This window comes from Dryobates pubescens (assembly GCF_014839835.1).
Source record: "Dryobates pubescens isolate bDryPub1 chromosome 41 unlocalized genomic scaffold, bDryPub1.pri SUPER_41_unloc_1, whole genome shotgun sequence".
Taxonomy (NCBI): domain Eukaryota; kingdom Metazoa; phylum Chordata; class Aves; order Piciformes; family Picidae; genus Dryobates; species Dryobates pubescens.
In genome coordinates this window covers 603,252-615,802 of record NW_026530685.1, presented here as the reverse complement: position 1 = coordinate 615,802, position 12,551 = coordinate 603,252, and positions in this window count along the sequence as shown.

Here is a 12,551-nt window from a genome sequence, read left to right as displayed (position 1 = left end):
CGAGGCCGCCCGACGCCGGAGACCGACCCGCGGCCTGCTCCCGGCGCGGCCCCAACCCCTCCCGCGCCGCCAGGCCCGGCGGGAACCGCAGGACGCCCGCGGGCCGGGGCAGCGGCTCCGCTCCACCCAACCGGCGCTGCCCCGGCGCCCGGCGGGACGAGGCCCGGAACCGAACCGAGCCGGGCCCAGCCCTCCCCGGCGGCGGCCGCCGCCGCTCCGCTCCCGCTCCCCCTCCCCCCACAGCCCCCCCCGCGCCCCCTTACCCCCTCCGCTGCCGCCGCTCGTGCCGCGAGGGGCGGCGCAGGGTGATGACGTCATCGCGGCGCGCCGTGCGCACGGCGCCGCGCGGCCGCCGCCATCTTGGCTCGCGGGGAGCGCGGCCGCCATGTTTGGCCAGGGCAGCGCCGCGGGGGGGGGGGGGGGAGGGAGGGGAGGCTCCGGGGGAGGGCAGAGGGCTGCAGACCCTCCCCGTGCCGCGGCCGGGAGGCTGTGTCCCCGCACCACGCCCCGGTGACCCCCGGGTTTGGTGGGCAGAGCACAGGCTGCACACAGAGCTGGCCCCCAGGGAGCTGCTGCCCAAGGGTCCAGGTCCCAGCGGCGGCCAGGGGCAGGCAGAGACCCTCAGGGAGCAGCCCTGGCACCGGGCTTGGGCAGCAGCGCTGTGGGTGCCAGGGGCAGAGGCACTGAGTGCAGCCTCAGCAGGTCTGCTGATGGCACCAAGCTGTGTGGGGCAGACACAGGCTGGGGGGAAGGGTCCATCCGGGGGGACCTGGGGGGAAGGATCCATCCGGGGGGACCTGGGGGGAAGGGTCCATCCGGGGGGGCCTGGGCACAAGCCAACCTCCTGAGGCTCAACAAGACCGAGGGCAGGGTCCTGCAGCTGGGTCGAGGCAATCCCAGCGTCTGTCCCCGCCTAGGACCACCGTAATGGGGGTCCCCGACCCCTCTTCTGCCTGTCTGGGGCGGGGGGAAAGGGAGCTGGGAGGGGGCAGCGAAGCCAGGGGCAAGGTCAGACCCAAGGTGCAGCTCCAGGCTGGGCAGGGAATGGATGGAGAGCAGGGCTGGGGGTGGGCTGAGCTGAGCCCCCAGGAGGGTGCTGAGGGCTGGGGGTGGGCTGAGCTGAGCCCCCAGGAGGGTGCTGAGGGCTGGGGGTGGGCTGAGCTGAGCCCCCAGGAGGGTGCTGAGGGCTGGGGGGGCTGGGGGTGGGCTGAGCTGAGCCCCCAGGAGGGTGCTGAGGGCTGGGGGGGCTGGGGGTGGGCTGAGCTGATTTCTGGGTTCAGGGGGTCTGGGGTTGGCTTTTTTTGGGGGGGTGGGTGTGGTTTTTGTTTGTTTGTTGTCTTTGTTTTGCTTTGGGGGGGGGGGAGTTGCCCTTCCCCACTTCGATGTCGGTGTAGGCTTTGGGGGGGGCGGGGGGCGGTTGGTTTGCTGTGAGGAGGAGACCCCCTCCTATAAAGCAGCCCCCTCCCACCAGCTGCAATGGGCACAGCTTCGTTCCTAGAAGGGATTTGGGGGCGCAACCTCCTCCTCCTCCCCCCCGACCACCACCTCCCTTCCCCTCCCCTCCGGGGCGGGGGGCGGCCGGCAGCGTCTCCCTCCCACCGCGAGAGCCTCTGAGCCCCTCCGGCTCTGCGGGGTGGGGGCTCCAGGAGGCTTCTTTTTCCCTCCCCCCCTCCCTTTTAATTGCTCATCCGAACGTGATTCACCGGCACCGAGGAAGGCTCCGCGGCGCTGCCCCCCCCCCGCGGCGCTGCCTCTGCCCGGTGGGAGTCACCGATCCGGTGGCGCTGAAGGGGACTCAGCTTCCCCCCGCGCCCCCCGGGGGGCTGCCGGCAGGCAGCGTGTGACAAAGAGGAGCCTGATGGATGGGGGGGGAGGGGGCTCCGTCCTCTGCCCCCTCTCCTGCTTTGTTTCCATGGGAACCGGGGTGGGAGAGCCGCAGGGCTGCCGGGGGGGGGGCTCCGGTGGGAACGCAGGCAGCGGCCGCAGCCTTCGCTGCCCCCCGGCTCCGGTGCTTCCTCCCCCCGCACACCGGCTCCGGTGCTTCCCCCCACACCGGCTCCGGTCCTTCCCCCCCACCCCCCGCACACCGGCTCCGGTGCTTCCCCCCGCCCCCCACACCGGCTCCGGTGCTTCCCCCCCCCGCACACCGGCTCCGGTGCTTCCCCCCACACCGGCTCCGGTCCTTCCCCCCCGCCCCGCACACCGGCTCCGGTCCTTCCCCCCCGCCGCACACCGGCTCCGGTCCTTCCCCCCCGCCCCGCACACCGGCTCCGGTGCTTCCCCCCGCCCCGGCTCCGGTGCTTCCCCCCCCAACCCCGCACACCGGCTCCGGTGCTTCCCCCCACACCGGCTCCGGGGCTTTCCCTCCCACCTCCCCTGCTGGAAATGAGGAGCTGGGGGGTGGTCGCCGCCGCCCGTCCCCACCTCCCCCCCCCCCCCCCCCCCCGCCCCGGGATTTTGGGGCTGCTTCTCGTTTAGCATCGGTGATCGATCACCTGGGCCGAGGTCTTTAGCATTGATCTTTGCCCTGAGCTTGCAGCTGGCAGCGAGCTGGGGGGGGGGGGGGGGGGGGAAGAAGGTCCTGGCCAGGCTGGATCCGGGATCCATTGGGATCCGGGATCCGTGCTGGGTCCTGCCCTTGGGTCACAACAACCCCCACGGAGGCTCCAGGCCGGGGGGGCAGAGAAGGGCTTGGGAGTGTTGGTCGACGGCAGCTGGAGATGAGCCCAGGGGGGGCCCAGGGGGTACCCAGAGGGCAGCAGCAGCCTGGCAGGAAGCAGCCTGGCAGGGAGCAGGGCAGCAGGGGCAGGGCAGGGATTATTGTCCCCCTGGGCTGGGCGCTGGGGAGGGCACAGCTGCAGTCCGGGGGGGGCAGGGTTGGGCTCCTCGCTGCCCAAAGGACGCTGAGGGGGTGGGGAGGGGGCAGAGAAGGGCAAGGAAGGTGGGGAAGGGGCTGCGGAAGAGGTCTGGCGAGGAGCAGCCGAGGGAGCTCTGGGGGTGAGGAGGCTGAGGGAGACCTCCTTGCTCTCTGCAGCTCCCTGAGGCTGGAGCCGGGGGGGGGAAGGGGGTTGGGGGTCTTCTGCCGAGGAAGAGGGGAAATGGCCTCAAGTTGCCCCAGGGGAGGTCCAGGTTGGCCGTGAGGAACAATTTCTGCCCGGCAGGAGTGGTCAGGGAGCGGCAGAGGCTGCCCAGGGAGGTGGTGGAGTCCTCACCCCCGGAGCTGTGCGAGAAGCCTGCGGCCACGGCCCCCGGGGGTGGGGGGCAGGGTCTGGTGGCCACGGTGGGGCTGGGCTGAAGGTCTCGCAGGGCTTCTCCACGCTTCGATCATCCCGGGGGAGGATGGAGGGGGCGGGAGGGACGCTCCCCCCAGCTCAGGGTGAGCTAAGGGCGAGCTGGAGGCTTCCCTCCTGCCCCTCTCCGGGGGCTCCCCCGGGCCGACCGCGGGGCTCCGGCGGAGGCTTCCCCCACGCGATGGCAGCATTCGCCCAAGCTCCGGCGCCGGCCTCGGGAGCCCTCTCCGGCTTTGTTCCCCCCCCCCCCCTGCTGGAAGGAGGAGGAGGAGGAGAAGGAAACCCAGCGGGCAGCGGAGCCCCCGCCCCCGACGCCCCCTCCTCCTCCGCCAGCCCCCGGCCGGGGCCATTGTTCCGCAGCGCTTCGCTCGCAGCTGCTCTGCTCCGCGGAGCTCTCTCCCTCGCCCCTGCCGCAGCAGCCTCTTGCTCCCGGAGCGACCCCGGGCTGATGGCCTCACTGCGGAGGGGACCTGCGCTTCGCTCTCCCGGGGCTGCAGTTCTGTGCTGGTGTTTTTGCTTAACCCCGGAGGACAGCTCCGCGACCACCACCCTCGCTGCCCCGCTTTCCCCCTCCCCCCCCGGCAGGGACGAGCTCTGCCCTCCTGCCGCCAAGGGAGGCTGGGGGCAGGGTTCGGTGCCCACCAAGCGCTTCTCAAGCTCCTCAGGTGTGGGGCAGTGCCAACCTTGCGCTTCGCTGTGCCTGGCTGCAGACGCCGGGCTGGGAAACCTCCCCTGGGAGGGGAGGATTCCTCTCATCCTCCTCCGGCAGATGTTTTCCTGCAGCTGGTGGCACGGCAGAGCCCACCCCCACCCCCCGCTCCAGCCTGGGCACTGCAGGAGCTGCCGGTGCCAGCAAGATGATTTTTATCCCCCCACCTCCTTTGTCCCCCTCTCTGCTCCTCCCTTCTTCTCCCCGCGGGGCTGAGGAAGCAGCTGAGCTGCCCGGGGGTTTATTTCGGCCGAGGTTCCTCACCCCCTGCTGAAGGAGGGAGCCCTGAGCTTGGGTGCAGCCCCAGCAGCTGCCGTGCCAGCCCTGCCAGGTGCCAGCCCTGCCAGGTGCCAGCAGCAGTCACTCATCTGGAGAGGAGCAGAGAAGAAAGGGGGGGAAGCTCTGCTGCACCTCCTGGCACCCCTGTCCGTGCCACCCTTACCCCCCTTTGGTATCAGCGTGCTCCAGGGGTGCCAGGGTGAGGTGCCAGGGCCTTCCTCCTCAGCCCTAAGCCACCGTGGAGCAGGGCAAGGGGAAGGCAAGGTGAGGCTGGCACAGCTGCAGCAGGGGAAGGAGCTGGCACGGTGGTGACTCCCACGGCAGCTGCAGCTGTGGGAAGCAGCAGCAGCAGTGGTTGGATCCTGGCTGGTACAAAAGGTACCCTGGAAAGAGAGAGAGGAGGGAAGCAGGCAGCTGCCTGCTGCCAAGGGGGTGCCACATGAGCACAGCCCCTGGCTGCTCCAGGGGTTCATCCACCCTTGGTTTGAAGCCAGCACAGCCTCTTGGAAGGGTTGGAGAGGGACCCTCAAAGGTCATCTTGGGCCTGGAGGGGATTGCTCAGGGGTCCTTGTCTGACCTCACCTTGGGTGCTCCTCAAGGTTGCCCTTGGCTACACTGTGAGGGTCTCTCCCACACCAGGAGGCTGTGGTGGGACCAGGCTGGGAGAGACCCTCCCAGCTCCAGCAGCTCCGAGGGGGCCTGGGAGAGGTCCAGCAGCTCCCACCCCGGGGCAGGGTTGCTCCTGGGCTCCAACCTCTCCCTTGGTGAGTTGGCATCTCTTGGGTGATGGCCAAAGCATGGTGGCAGGGGGGGACCTCAAGACAGGTCCTGAGCTGCCCAGCACCTCTCAGGGCTCATTCAGTGGGGGGGGGACCAGCGAGGGGGGAGCTGCAGCTCTGCTGCCCTGCCTGCTGCAGTTGGGTTGATGAATCCTCCCTAATGCCAGGAGTCGAGGAGCTTCCTGAGAGCTGTCAGTTGACCATGGCATTAACTCCAGCTCCTGTGACCTTTACTTTGCCACCCAAGCCCAGGTTCCCCCCTCCTGCCCTTTGCTGTTCCCTTTCATATTTAATCTGAGATCTGATTTATCTGCAGGAGGGCTTTGGAGTGTGCTCAGGAGGAGGTGAGAGGATTTCACAGCCCCTCCTCCTCTGGAGGAAGAAAGCTTCGACCCGAGGGGCGATGGCATCCCTGGCCAGAGCTCTCCCCTGCCACTCCCAGGAGCTCTGGGGAGGGCAGAAGGGACCTGAGCAGGGTCCCCCCTGGGGCAGGTCACACAGCGACACATCCAGGCGGGGCTTGAAAGCCTCCAAAGGAGGACACTCCACAGCCTCACCACCACTCCTGTGTCCTATTTCCCCCCCACACTGCTCTTGCCGGGGTGGGGAGGGGCAGGGGGTCGTTCCTGTGACCCCCACAGTCCTCAAGGTCAGCGCTCAGCAAGCTCCTGGGGTGGGGGGGGGAGGAGGAGGAGGGCTGCTGGGGGCTCTCCCTCCCTCCTCTTGCCGTGGGTGCTGCTGGGCGCAGGGAGCCCTCCCCCCGGTGGAGCAGCTCGCAGGGGGAAGCCTGGCACAGCCGAGGCTCTGAAGGGCTTCCTCACATGCAGGGCTCCTTTGTGCCTCCCACAGGATCTTTTTTCCCACCTCCTTCACCAGGTTTTTTTTTTTCCTCCTTTTTGCTTTCTAGGCTGTGAATTCTCTTTTTTTTTCCTCCCCTTTTCAGGCAGCTCCAAGCAGCTGCCAGCGGCAGCGGCGGCGCTGCCGGCGAGGCGGGCGGGCGGGCGGGCGGCTCGGAGGCAGTGATGGATGGCACCGGAGCTGCCGGCTGCAGATCTCGGGGACATGAGCAGCACTTCAATTGGTTGCCCTGCACAGATTTCCTCCCGAACAGCGCTGCTTTGGTGGCTTTTTTTTTCCCCCCCTTCCCCTTATCATCTCAAAGAGAGCCAGAAACTGGAACGTGTCTTGCTGCTTTCATGGCTTCCCTGGAGGCAGCAGCAGCGCATTAAGGAGGGGGGAAGAAAAGAGAGAGAGAGAGAGAAGGAGGAGGGAAAAAATAGTCAGCAGCACCAGGTGGCTGAATATCTTGCAGCCTAATTGATTCCTCTTTAATTAGTACAGAAACCTGTTGCTCTCCACCGATGCTCAGTGCCAGCTTCGGAGCCGGCAGCATCCTCCCCGGCCCCGAGCCAGCGCCGGCTCCGTGTTCCGGAGGGAGCCGCAGGGAGCGGTGCGGGGCTGGCGCTGCCTCCTCTCGCAGCACCTGGGAACTGAGGCCACCTCCAGCTCCACCTCCTGCCAGGCAGCAAGAGCAGGAAGCAGGAGAGCCAGCGGCTGCGGATGTCCCTTCCCCGGAGGAGGTGTTCGAAGCCAGGCTGGAAGAGGCCTTGAGCAGGTTGGGCTGGTGGGAGGCAGCGTCCCTGCCCCATGGAGCTGGATGAGCTTGGAGACTGCCTCCAAGCCCAACCCGTCCCAGGGTGCTGTCACACCCTGAGCCACTTCGAGGGGCTTGGATGGGACCATGCCAGGGGGCTCTGTGCCTGTGCCTGGCCTGGCTGGGGAGCTGCTCCCTGTTTCACCCCCCAAATCCTCTCACTTCTCAAACAGAAAGGAGCTCAGCTCTGCTGTCGGCGACCTTCCTCCTCTGCTGTTTGCCTCCTGCCTTGCTGAAGGGACATCAAAGGCCTTGCACCAAAGGGTTTGGCACCACCAGTTAGGTGCTGGCTTTGCCAGGCACATCCAGACCCAGCCCACACCTTCAGCACTTCTGGAGGTGCCACCCCCTGGGCTTTCAGCCTTTGGTCCTTGTGGCCCTGGGGGACTCCTGCCGCCAACAGTTCATCCCCAGCAGACCTGGCAGGAGTCTGACTCTGCTCTGGTGCTGAGGGAAGGCCCTGGGGTGGGTGAGGTGCTGAGGGAAGGCCCTGGGGTGGGTGAGGTGCTGAGGAGCAGCTCTGGCAGAGCCAGGCTTTGGCTGATGCTGCACAGAGCTCTCCGGAGGTGTGAGCAGCCCTGCAGCCCTCACACTGCGGTGCTCATAACGAGCGCTAACGAAGCAGCCCCTGGGCGCCTGCAGGCTGGGCTGATGGGCTGGCAGCTGGGCAGCTTCTGCCCTGCCTTCCCCACCCCGAGGTGGGAATCGCTGCAGGGCAGGCCCCCAGCTCCCCTGATTTTGGCAGGGAGTGCAGGAGGGGGGTGAAGAGCGACCAGGCTGCTTCAGCCTTCAGAAGAGGGAGGCTGAGGAGAGGCTTCATCACCCTCAGAGGAGGCTGCAGCCGGGCGGGGGTTGGGCTCTCCTCACATGCAACAAGTGAGAGGATGAGAGGAAATGGCCTCAGGCTGGGCCAGGGGGCGGCCAGGTTGGGTACTAGGAACAAAAATCCTCCCAGGAAGAGTTCTCAGGCCCTGGCCCAGGCTGCCCAGGGAGGTGGAGGAGTCACCAGCCCTGGAGGTGGTGCTGAGGGAAGTGAAACCACTGCCTCGGTGGCAGCAGCTTGGCAGCAGTGGGAGTGTGAGCTCTGGGCTGGGCTGAGTGATCTGAAAGGTCTCTTCCAGCCTCACCGGCTCCATGCTTCTGGGGCTCTGTGGTGTTTCTGCCTGGGCTCAGGAGCCATGGACCTGAGCTGCCCAGCTGGAAGCCACAGCTCCTCCCTCACTCCCTGCCCTTCCCTCAGAAGGCAAAGCTCTGCCCTCACTCCCTGCCCTTCTCTCCCTCCCTGCCCTCCCCTCAGAGGCCGAAGCTGCCCTGCAGGGTGAGAGGCTCTGGGCTCACAATCCAGCATGCAGAGGCTGCAGCTCAGCACTGGACCTGTTCTCCTGCCTGCTTGCAAAGGCAGAGCCTGGTCCAGAGTCCCTGATCCTTCCTCTTCCTCATCCCCAGGAGCTGCCTCCCACCCCGCCCCTGCTTCCAGCAGGCAGGTGCCCGTTCAGGTGCCCATTCAGGTGCCCACTCAAAGCAGTGCCTTGCAGAGCTGTTTGCTTCTGCCTCGTGGAAGGCATCAGGTCCCCACTGCTGCTGAAGAGCTCTGTCTGGAAGGAACTGCTGAGCAAACCAACGATTTGGGTCTTCTCCCCTCCCCCCTTTCCCCTCCTGGGTGCTGCCATGGGGCACTGGGATGGGTGAAGATGTCCAGACACAGCATCCTCCCTCCTTCCCTTCCTCCCTCCCTCCCTGGGCTGGGGAAGGGATGGCCAAAGGGTCACAGGGAGGCAGAGGACAGATTCTCCTCCTGCTCAGGGAAGCCTTAATCCCAGGGCTGCTAATCAAAAGAGATTTGGTGGCACATGCAAAGATTAAACCAATTCTGCCCCGGGGGCTCCGTGGGCAGCAGCAGGAGGTCAGCTGCTGCGGGGCTCTGCTGCAACTAAGCCACTAATGCCTGGAACGAAGCTGGGAGGCTTTTAATCACCCTCCAAAGAGTCCCCCCCAGGCTGCTGGAGGTATTTTTAGGCTTTCCAGGTATTAGCTCAACCCCATAAAGAGCCCAATTTATCAATTCATCATGATTCAGGCACTGCACAACACCCCCCCTGCCTCCTCCTCCTCCTCCTCCTCCGCTGGCCCTGCGACACCCAACGCTGGCTAAGCTCAGGGGGAGGGCTGTGCCTGTTGGCATCCTCCTGGGGGGGTCCATTCTGGGCCAGCTGCTCCCCCAGGTCGCTTGGTGGAGTGAGCCAGAGCTGGAGGCACAGCGTTGCCAGGCTCTGAGCGAGGCTTTGGAGGGGTCCCTTGGCTTCAGCAGCGCTCAGCAGGAGCAGCTCCAGCTTCTCTTGTGCCCCCCCGGGGAAGTGGTTTTGGTGCCCTTTGCACCCAGGCTGCTTCCCTCCTCCCCTCTGCAGAGGTGGAAAGATGAACCCAGCCCCTGGGGGGAGCAGCCCAGCTCTGATGGGCTGCATCCAAAGCAGTGAGGCCAGCAGGAGGAGGGAGAGGATTCTGCTCCTCTGCTCTGCTCAGCCCCCACCTGCAGTGCTGTGTCCAGCTCTGGGGCCCCCAGCACAAGGAGGACCTGGAGCTGTTGGAGCAGGGCCAGGGGAGGTGATCAGAGGGGAGGTGATCAGAGGGCAGCAGCACCTCTGCCATGGGGACAGGCTGGGAGAGCTGGGGATGTTCAGCCCGGAGGAGAAGCCTCCAAGGGAGACCTCAGAGCAGGCTTCCAGTACCTGAAGGGGCTCCAGAGGAGCTGGGGAGGGACTCCTGGCAAGGGTTGGGAGTGCCAGGACCAGGGCTGGGTTTTGCTTGGACTCAGTCTTGAAGTCTCTTCCAAGGAGGCAATCAACCCCACCAACCAGATCCCAACCCCACCAACCCCAATAACCAGATCCCACCCTCACCAACCCCAACCCCAACAACCAGGTCCCATCACCACCAACTCCACCACCTAGGTCCCAGTCCCACCAACCCTAATAACCAGATCCCAACCCCACCAACCAGATCCCAACATGACCAACCAGATCCCAGCCCTGCCAACCCCCAAAACCAGATCCCAACCCCACCAACCAGATCCCAGCATCACCACCCAGATCCCAACCTCATCACCCAGATCCAAACAACACCAACCCCAATAACCAGATCCCAACCCCACCACCCAGGTCCCAACCCCACCACCCAGATCCCATCACCACCAACTCCATTAACCAGATCCCAACCTCCCCGACCCCACCGACCAGACCCAACCCCCCTCCCGCCACCCAGCCCCAGCAGGGGGAGCGGAAGAGAGGCTCTGAGGCAGGAGCAGCTGTCGGCGGTGTCCTATATTTGTGTAACCATACACAGAGCTGCGACCTCGCACGGCGCACAGGTAAATAGTGATAGGTACTGACCTCTGCGGAGTAAAGTCCAAGGCACTTTTTACAGTGAACAGGTTAAAGCCATAAGTGTCGAACATGCCTGTTTCTGGGTACGGCTCGGGATTATGGCAGCGCTGCGGGGGGACGGCCCCCTGCTCCCTTCCCCTCCCCCTCCCCGGCCCCAGCCGAGGGGATCCGGCCGGCAGGAGGCGGAGGAGGATGTGAGCTCCGGGGGGCGGGGGGGGTCGCATCCTGACCGCAGAGAAGGTACGGCGGCAGCTCGGGGGTGCGCCGAGACCTCAGCGAGGGGAAGAACACTTCGGGCGAGAAGAAGGAGCGGAGCCGGACGCGTGTCCCGCAGCACCGGAGCCCCCGGCCCAAGGGCAGCCACCCGGGCGGGCGGTGCCAGGGCCGTGCCCGGTGCCCGGTGGGGCTCCGAGGTGGCTCATCCCATGGGGCAAAGAACTGATCCCACGGAGCAGCTTTTCCTCACCCTTTCGGGCCCCTTCCCCCAAGCCCTCTGGGTGCCTTTCAGGAGGGAGAGAGGCTGGGCTCAGGGCAGAGCCTCCCAGCAGCACCTTCCCCTTCCCTGCAGCAACCCCAGCTGGTGCCAGCGGCTCGGAGCCACCCGAGAGGTGCTGGGCAGGAGGAGCCCCAGGGGACCCCACCTGGGACTTCAAGTCTAGAGGCCAGCAAGGAGCCGCTGGAGCTCCTGGCAGCTCCCTGCTGCTGCGACCTGACTCTACTTGGGGTTAAGTGGCCTGGGAGGGTCAGCAGAGCCTCAGCAGTGACGGTGGTGAGGAGGATGACAGCACAGCAGTGACTGAGACCCTGGTGGGGCAGAGGCAGTGTGAGGCTTTCAGGCTTTCTCCGGACAAAAGCAGCAGGAATTGGTCCTGGAGGTGCTGCTGGTTCCCAGACCTGGAGCCAGGAGGCAGCATCAGGGCTGCACAAAGAGCATTTTTGAGGCTGCTTTGCCCACAAACCTTCATCCAGCAGAGACCAGGCCCAGCAGCTCGGGGGCTGGAGGTGGAAGCAAGATGCTCTCAGAGGAACGAGGAGCACAGCAGCTGGAAGGCTGAGCTGGAGCAGGCCCTGCAGCCTCAAGGTGTTTCTCCTTCCTGCTCAAGGGCTTTGTCCTCCTAAAGCACCTCAGCCACAGCTGCAGCTCCCCAGGGCAGGGCACCTCCTGGGCACGGTGTGGCTGTGTTCCCTCAAGGCAATTCCCCCATGGGAGTGTGGAGGCACCAGGGCAGGGCTGCCCTTTACCCCCACCCCAGAAACGAAGTGGTGACCTGAGAAGCAGCAGCAGCCTCCTCCCTCCTGCCTGCTCCTGGGCAGCACCCAGGAGCACAGCACAGCCAGGGAGGCAAAGCCACCGGGACCAGCCCTGCCAGGCCAGACACAGAGCAGCTTTGCCAGGGAGGGAGTCAGACTGGAGAGAAAGAAATTGATGCTGCTGAAGGTGGGGAAAGCCTGGCCCAGGCTGCCCAGCGAGGTGGGAGATGCCCCCATGGCTGGCACCATCCCAGCTCAGGTTGGTTGGAGCTGTCCCTGCTGGCTTGCAGCAGAGGGTTTGGGCTGGAGGAGCTTGGAAGGTGCTTTCAAACCCAACCCTGTCTGGGCTCCTGCTCCACGACTCGGTGTTCACACCCTCACCCTTCCCCAGGCACAGCTCATTCCCTGGATCAAAGCCTGCTGGATCCTGCCCTGCTGTGAGCCAAACTGTGCCAGAAGTCCGTCTGGAGGAGGAGAGCAGCACAGCCTGCACCAATTCTCCCCCAAGAGCCTCTGTCCTGGGGGGAAACTTGGGGCTCTGGCAGAGCTTGTGGCCCAGGGAGCTGAATCCCTCTGGGGGAGACAACCTGGGGGGGGGGGGGGGGGGGGAGGGGGGGAGGGTGATGGCTTTCCAGACCTTGGGAGAGAGAGATGAGGGCAGAACTTTCCCTGGGGAGACACAAAGGTGCCAGCAGGCTGCATGGATCTGGACCTGCTTCCAGGTAATGGGAACAAAAACCTTTGGGGGGGAGGGGGGAGGGGAATTAAAGCTAAGGAGCAAGGGGGAGACTTCCTCGCTGGGGTCCTGTGCCCCTTCTCTGCCCCTCCTTGGCCTCTCTCCCCCCACCAGGAGCAGCAGCTGTACTCAGAAACAGACATTTGGGGGGCGGGGGGGGGGCAGCTGCCTGCTGCCCCACGGGGGGGGGTTAGATACAAAACCATAATGGAAAAGTTCCAGGAACCTTTTCACCTTTTTTTTCCCCTTCTTTTTTTTTTTCCCCTTTTTTCCCCTCTTTTTTCCCCTTTTTTTTCCCCTCTTTTTTCCCCTTTTTTTCCCCCTCTTTTTTCCCCTTTTTTCTTTTTTTTTCTTTTATTTTCCTTTTTTCTTTTATTTTCCTTTTTTCCTTTCCCCCCTTTTTTCCCTTTTCCCCTTTTTTCCTTTTATTTTCCTTTATTCCTTTCTTTTCCTTTTTTTCCTTCCCCCCCTTT